We start from the raw sequence: 8,063 nt of genomic DNA, 5'->3' as shown, positions 1-8,063 counted from the left end.
AATGCATTAGTTACTTTTCTTTGCATCTGAAAAATATAGCTCAACTCACTATGAAGAGAAGGAGAGCTAGACATATATTGCATATGTTTTTGAAAGATCATTTGCATGTCTAGATCCCATGGCTGCTGAAAGTAGAAATTTATTTGACATAACTGCTAGTTTCATTGAAGTCAGCCCTAGATATTTCTTCAGAAATGCCTCTTAAAGGTGAAACATTTCATCTAAAAATATTTATGGAAAATTTATATTTATGTGAGGCTAGATGGATATTGATTGTGACTAAATTGAGTGTGTTAACTACTGGAGGAAAAATACTTAAACATTGCTCTTGACATCACATTAACAATGAATAATTCAGCTGGATTTGATGTAAGAAAGATGTTGAATTCAAAGCATTTGCCACATGAAATAAAAATGTATGTCAAGGAAGTCACTTTCAAATAGCCATCAACAAAATGATCTTTATTCCTATGTAAAAAAAATACCTAGCGAAATTAGAAGACAATGAAATAAAATATTTGAATATATTAAATATTTAATTATACATATAGATTAAACACATTCTTCCCAAATATTTGTTAAAAGAGGTTGCATGGAGAATCTATGTTTAAAGAATTATGTAGGTCACAGAATGGCTAATTGTTGAGCAAGATTCCAAATCATAATACCCCACATTTCAAAACCGGTTGCTGGTAATCGGGCCAGTTTATATTTCTTTGGCTGCAGCAGCAGTTCTGCTAAGGCAAAGTAAATGTCATAAAATGTTTTGTTTTCCAGCAGACACTGGCAAATAATTGGCATCTGTTTTCTGTTGTCTAGCTGAACTTGTGTTCCCTGAAACAGAAGCTTCCATTCCTCATCTAATAACTTGTTGATTTAAGACCCTCTAGGGACAGAAAAAAATTGTTTGAGAGGGGAAAAAAGGAAACCTGAAAACATGTGGACTTCAGAAACTTGGATTGATTCATAGTACGTTCCATTATAAGATTGTGTGGACTCATCTGTATCATCAAAAATAAATAAGAACATACAATAAGTAAATCTTTTTTGAAACCAAAAACAATGGAGTTTCTATATTTTCTATATTGTAAAATTGAAAAGAGATAAAATGTCCTTTGAAAATAAATTTCATTCTCATTCACCTTCAACTAAAGCCAAATGTGTTAGTTGTTATACAGAAAAGGAAGGGGCAAAACCTCCAGAGTGGAGAAATGGAGTTTGCCTTCAATTTAGACATTTTTAAAAGCTCAGTTAAGTAGGGGATGTGATTAGTTGTAGAGCAGGAAAGGTACTTACTAACGCAACTGTAGGAGACTCTCTGTTTTTAATGTTTAAGAGCAGATAACATGCCACTCTCACTGACTTCAGGCATTCTTCTGGCTGAGGACTAGGCCATTAATAGTCATTAACGCTTTTTCAAATGTATTGCTGGAGTGGTAATGAAATCAACACCTTCTAATTTTTATACTGAAGCTCTGCCAAAGCGCATTTGGTCTTGTCACTACACAGCAATGTGCGATGTGCTTGCTACTTAAGATATCAACATAAACACTGAATAAAAACATAAATCTTTTATGACATTGGGATATGTTGCTATTTTATCGTAAATCAATATAGATCAGTTATTCAAACCTAGCCCATTGTTTACTGGATGAAGAGAGGACAAGCCTGTGATGGGATAAACTGTGGTCTATGCTCCTAGTTTAACTTGACCATCAATTTAGGTTTTCTAAACAAATCATCAACTAAAACACTGTCTTTACAGATTTGATTTCATGCCATGTTCCCACCATTTGTCATTTAGGGAAATGGCAAGTAATCAGTTAACACAGTGAGCATCCTTTTCTTTTCCATAAAACAATGCTTAACCTAACCTTAAGTGCTGAGGGTCTGAAGTTCTACTCTAAAGTGAATGGACAGATTTAGCAATTGATAACATACCCCTTCCTCTTTTATAACTATGTAATATGAATAATATTTGCTGAATTTGTTAATATAGAATGCTTTTTCTAACATAAAGAGAAAGCAATATTCACACATGAATAGATGAAAGAGGGGAAAGAAGGAAGGAAGGCAGAAAGGCAGGAAGGAAGGAAGGGAGGGAGAGAGGGAGGGGATTTCCTTTTAAACCACATTCATTTAGGATTTTGTATTCCTTTCTTCTCTTTCTGACTTTTCTTCATCATGAAACATATTTGTACAGTGAAAATACACCTTCCCTTCACTATGTCCCACACATGAGCTGTGACTGGTGGAGAAAAGAAACAGGTTAGCAAGGCAGATGGGGACACCCGTGTCCACCTTTTCCCAACACAGGCCATAGTGGCTTACTCAGTACATTCTGTGGCATTCCTGACCTTCTTAATCTTACTCCTTTCTCACCTCTTCTTCTTCCCATCTCTACTGGGGACAGTGGTCCACTTTTTAGTAAGAAATGCCTAGGAGACTCAATGTATTTGTGTAGTTCTCCGAAGAGAAGGAACACCTTATTTCTAATCTCTGTGTTTTCTCTGTTTTCAAAGACTAATCATTATGACTCAAAAGAGCATTATACTTTTCCAAAGAGGGTGCAAGTTTACTATAGAGGAGACTTAGGGGCATTTAATAAACATTATCCTTCTATCTATTACCCACTATAGCTACAAAATGGCCTCAAAAGAATTGTTTGCTCATTTTATAAGTCAGTAAGATTGGGAAGTTCTATGTATTTATTCTGTTTTGCTTTAGCTAGAGAATTTTGTATTTATTCATTTTTCATTCAACATGACACATAATTATTCAGTTGTTCCTGAGTTCTAAGCAGTATGATAGATACTGAATACACCAATTCTTACAAGACACACACGGTCTTTGTCCTGAGAATCCCATATGCTAGAAGAAAAAGAAAATATGTTCATAAGCAATGGACTATAATATTTGAAATTAAGTAATATGATATATTGTACAAATAAAATGCTACAGGAGGAGTAAGACAGAGGTAAAAGGCTGCATTTGCCCAAAGGGCATTTAGCTATTCTCCTATTGCCACTTTACAGATCAATGCTTTACTGGCAGAATGAGTGCCGGTAAGAACACTAGTGAATTGGAGAGCTAGAGCCAGTATTTTGAGAAGTGTCATTGAGTAAAGCAAGGAACCTGGTAGACTCTGAATCACATGCATCACTTTGAAAATGTATACAAAGTCTCTGCCCTTCAAAGTCAGTAATTGAGCCAAGAAGGGGTCAAAATTGAGAATCCAGGGAAGATGAATTTTATGAATTACCACCATTGCTTCGGTACAAGTTGGAGATAAATATCAAAACTCACCCCATACCCTTACTTCATAGAAGGCTTATAGTCACTGCTCTATGCTAGATGTCTTTAGGATTTATTAACTTGGAAACGAAGAGTGATTAAATTTAAGAAGGACTCCAAGATTCATACTAAAAACTAATTTCTTTTCAAATTGCATAAATAGCCATAACATTAACTGTTATTATTGTGGTTGGCCAATAATGTTAGAAGGTCTCATAGAAAAAAACTGTTCATTTAAAAGTTTTCAATGTATGTGTCTTCTTATCATAGATAATATTTTTAACTATTTTATATTGTCATTTTCAATGGAAGAGCTCAAATTTTCAGAAAGTTCTAGTTCTAATGCTAAAATATCTTCCAGCTTTATTCTGTATCTTATTAGAGTAAGATTCCTTCCCCCTGCCCCCAAATTGTACTTGTTCTGTATAGAAGCAATATTCCATGTTTTGTTTTGATTGTCAAAGGAAAAAAGGGTAATATTAAGACAATACCCTGGTAAAAAAACAGTTTAAGGCCTGGTAGGACATAAAAATTATAAGGGATATGCAGAAAAATATATAATGATTTATATTTTATTGATAATTTATGTAATTGTTATTGTTCTCCTATTAAATAAAAAGGTTTGACCTAATAAGGCTTCCCCATAAACATATCTCCTGATTTTATTCTTACCTTTAATTCAAGTACATGCTCTCTACCTTGAAGTTCTTCCATTTCTTGAGCTGCCTAAGTGAACAAATTTCAAAGAAAAGTTCTTCATGATAATCTTCGGGAATATCTACTTAAGTATGAAAAAGAAAATACATAACATATATTTCCTGTAATTATTAATAAATGACTGAAAACTTAAAAGTTGACATAATGATGTTCTCTCCCCAGACACAATATTCTTGCATGATTACTGGGTATATTGTATAATTGGGTGTATCTTAGACAGCTATTTGTGGCAAGGGAGCATGTGTGTAATTGCCATGAATTATGTGCATGTCTATTTGTTCCAAAACATTGTTTATAGGTACATTTTTAACTTTGTTTTTATCAAAACCTGTATGTTAACTTTATAAATATGTTTGTCTTAGACCTTGTAATCATAGTTCAGGGGTTATTTCCAGTAAATGCATTCACTTTCCAACTCCTATTATTCAAGGGAATGGTAGATTTAGAAAAGACATTTGCATTTTTAATAATTTTCAGTGAAAGATATTAAGCATTACCTAATGTTTTCATACATAGACATGCCAATCACATATCAGAAATTGATGGTAAATTTAGATATAAAAGAACACAGAAAATAGCAATTTTTCTACAATGTGAGTACTAAAATTACTTCAGTACATGTGCTTGGGAGAAGCTCTGCCTTCATTTTATAGTTGACAACAATAAAAACCAAGGAAGGCTATAAAATCCCATGGCCATACATATATTAATACCGAGGTAATTTACCACTTTTATGTGAAGTTATTTTAGTAGTCATTCATATTACAAGTTAAATGTAAGAACTAGGTTGAGAATAATCTACATTTATAATATTAAGAAAATATACAAAGTAAAACAAGTAGATCTAATTCATGCAATGTTTCTTGATTTTTTCAGGTCACCTAAATTTGAAAATCCAAAATCTTTACAGATTCTTTAAGTTGGTTTTAGTTTTTGTGGCAATCATTTTTTTTCTCATAGAATCCAAGCAAATATGTTATTATAATAGCCTAAATAAAATTGAAAGTATAATTGTAATAATGCATGGCATAGATAAATTGAGGATATCTGTCAAATTTTGGTTCAAAAATACAAAATGAAAAATTTTACTTTATGGAAAATTCACTAATTCTATAGATGTTCTGTATATAAGATAGTACTTTATCAAGATATAAAAGCAAATATCTGCTTTTCAATAGTCATATTTTAAAAAATTAAAAGCTAAGCCAGAAACTAAGAGAAAATATTTGTGATTCATGTATCTGACAAAAGATATAGATCATATAAAGAATTACTGTAATAATAATAACAACAAAGTGATAATAAGGTCAATAAAAGTGTTCAGGCATTTGAACAAAAGGTACAGAAATGACCAATAAATGTATCAAAATGCTCAACAATATCAGCAAATAATACTAGGGAAATGCGAATTAAAACCACCATGTGATAAATGTTCATTCACTGGAAGACCTAAGAGAGAAACAAAAGGGCTTACTTGCCGCCGACGGCCTACCTCGCCGCTCTCACGCCCCGCCGCTGCCTCGCAGAAATGCTCCGATTACACAAAGTCCTTCGACAGATTGGGCCAGTGTCCAAGGCACTGGCTCCTCGTCTCACTCGGGCTTATGCCAAAGATGTAAAATTTGGTGCTGATGACCGAGCCTTAATGCTTCAAGGTGTAGACCTTTTAGCCGAGGCTGTAGCCGTTACTATGGGGCCAAAGGGAAGAACAGTAATTATTGAACAGAGCCGCGGAAGTCCCAATGTAACAAAAGATGGTGTCACTGTTGCAAAGTCCATTGACTTAAAAGATAAATATAAAAATATTGGCGCTAAACTTGTTCAGGATGTTGCCAATAATACAAATGAAGAGGCTGGTGATGGCACCACCCACTGCTACTGTCCTGGCGCGCTCTATTGCCAAGGAAGGCTTTGAGAAGATTAATAAAGGTGCTAATCCAGTGGAAATCAGGAGAGGTGTGATGTTAGCTGTTGATGCTGTAATTTCTGAACTTAAGAAGCAGTCTAAACCTGACAACCCCTGAAGAAATAGCTCAGGTTGCTACAATTTCTGCAAATGGAGACAAAGAAATTGGCAACATAATTTCTGATGCAATGAAAAAGGTTGGAAGAAAGGGCGTCATCACAGTAAAGGATGGAAAAACACTGAATGATGAATTAGAAATTATTGAAGGCATGAATTATGACCGGGGTTATGTTTCTCCATACTTTATTAATACAGCAAAAGGTCAGAAATGTGAATTCCAAGGTGCCTATGTTCTATTAAGCGAAAAGAAAATTTCTAGTGTTCAGTCATTGTACCTGCTCTTGAAATTGCCAATTCTCACCGCAAGCCCTTGGTCATGATTGCTGAAGATGTTGATGGAGAAACTCTAAGTACACTTGTTTTGAATAGGCTAAAAGTTGGTCTTCAGGTTGTAGCTGTCAAAGCTCCAGGTTTTGGTGACAATAGAAAGAACCAGCTTAAAGACATGGCCATTGCTAATGGCAGTGCAGTGTTGGGAGAAGAAGGATTGACTCTAAATCTTGAAGGTGTTCAGCCTCATGACTTAGGAAAAGTTGGAGAGGTCATTGTGACCAAAGATGATGCCATGCTCTTGAAAGGAAAAAGTGACAAGGCTCAAATTGAAAAACGTATTCAAGAAATCATTGAGCAGTTAGATATCACAACTAGTGAATATGAAAAGGAAAAATTAATGAACGTCTAGCAAAACTCTCAGATGGAGTAGCTGTGCTGAAGGTTGGTGGGACAAGTGATGTTGAAGTGAATGAAAAGAAGGACAGAGAAACAGATGCCCTCAATGCTACATGAGCTGCTGTTGATGAAGGCATTGTTCTGGGAGGGGGTTGTGCCCTGCTTCGGTGCATTCCAGCTTTGGACTCATTAAGTCCTGCTATGAAGATCAAAAAATTGGTATAGAAATTATTTAAAAAGCACTCAGAATTCCTGCAGTGACCATTGCTAAGAATGCAGGTGTTGAGGGATCGTTGATAGTTGAGAAAATTATGCAAAGTTCCTCAGAAGTTGGTTATGATGCTATGCTTGGAGATTTTGTGAACATGGTAGAAAAAGGAATCATTGATCCAACTAAGGTTGTAAGAACTGCATTATTGGATGCTGCTGGAGTGGCCTCTCTGTTAACAACAGCAGAAGTTGTAGTCACAGAAATTCCTAAAGAAGAGAAAGACCCTGGAATGGCTGGGATGGGTGGAATGGGAGGTGGTATGGGAGGTGGTATGTTCTAATCCTGGAACAGAGCTTTACCATCATTAGTGAGAACTGTCAGAGGAAGCTCACGGTGGTGCTCCTTACCTAGAACTTCAGAGAAGTCAGTTGAAGGACATGACTGAAGAAGAGGCTGGCTGGTGTTTAAGAAAATCACTATAACCATCAGTTACTGGTTTCAGTTGACAAACATAAAATGGTTTACTGCTGTCATTGTCCATGCCTACAGATAATTTACTTTGTATTTTTGAATAAAAATACATTTGTACATTCCTGATAACTAAGTGCAAGAACCATGTACCAATATACTGCTTTCAACTTAAATCACTGAGCTATTTTTACTACTATTCTGTTAAAATCAGGATTTTAGTGCTTGCCATCACCTGATGAGAAGTTAAGCAGCCTTTCTGTGGAGAGTAAGAATAATTGTGTACAGAGCAGAGAAATATCCAATTATGTGACCTTTGTGTAATAAAAATTTGTTGAAAGTTTAAAAAAAAAGAAACAAACAAAAGGAATAACATTACGACGTTTGGGTGAGAATGTAGAGAAACTGGAACTCTCATATATTTCTGCTAAAGAGCAACATGGTCACAACCCTTTTGGAAAAAAGGGTTGACAATTTCTAACATAGTGAAAGGTAAACCTACCATATGACTCAGTAATTCCACTTCTTGGTTTTTACCCCAAAGAAAAGTAAACACATGTTCAAACACACTTGTATACAAATGTTGAAAGTAGTTTTCTTTATAATAGTCATGTCTGGAAACAACCTATGTCTTCTTAAAAAAGGTGAATGGATAAACAACGGAATGCTAATTAGCAA

The 8,063-nt window shown here is 34.9% G+C and overlaps 1 pseudogene; it reads left to right on the top strand.

Moving 5' to 3' along the window:
* The first annotated feature begins 5,486 nt into the window (after positions 1 to 5,486).
* Positions 5,487 to 7,705, top strand: LOC150001396 (60 kDa heat shock protein, mitochondrial pseudogene; annotated as a pseudogene).
* Positions 7,706 to 8,063: the final 358 nt, after the last annotated feature.

Source organism: Furipterus horrens, unplaced genomic scaffold (assembly GCF_987537825.1).
Source record: "Furipterus horrens unplaced genomic scaffold, mFurHor1.1.pri manual_scaffold_9, whole genome shotgun sequence".
NCBI lineage: Eukaryota > Metazoa > Chordata > Mammalia > Chiroptera > Furipteridae > Furipterus > Furipterus horrens.
The sequence above is the reverse complement of the archived record's forward strand: the minus strand, read 5'-3'. Positions and strand labels throughout refer to the sequence as shown.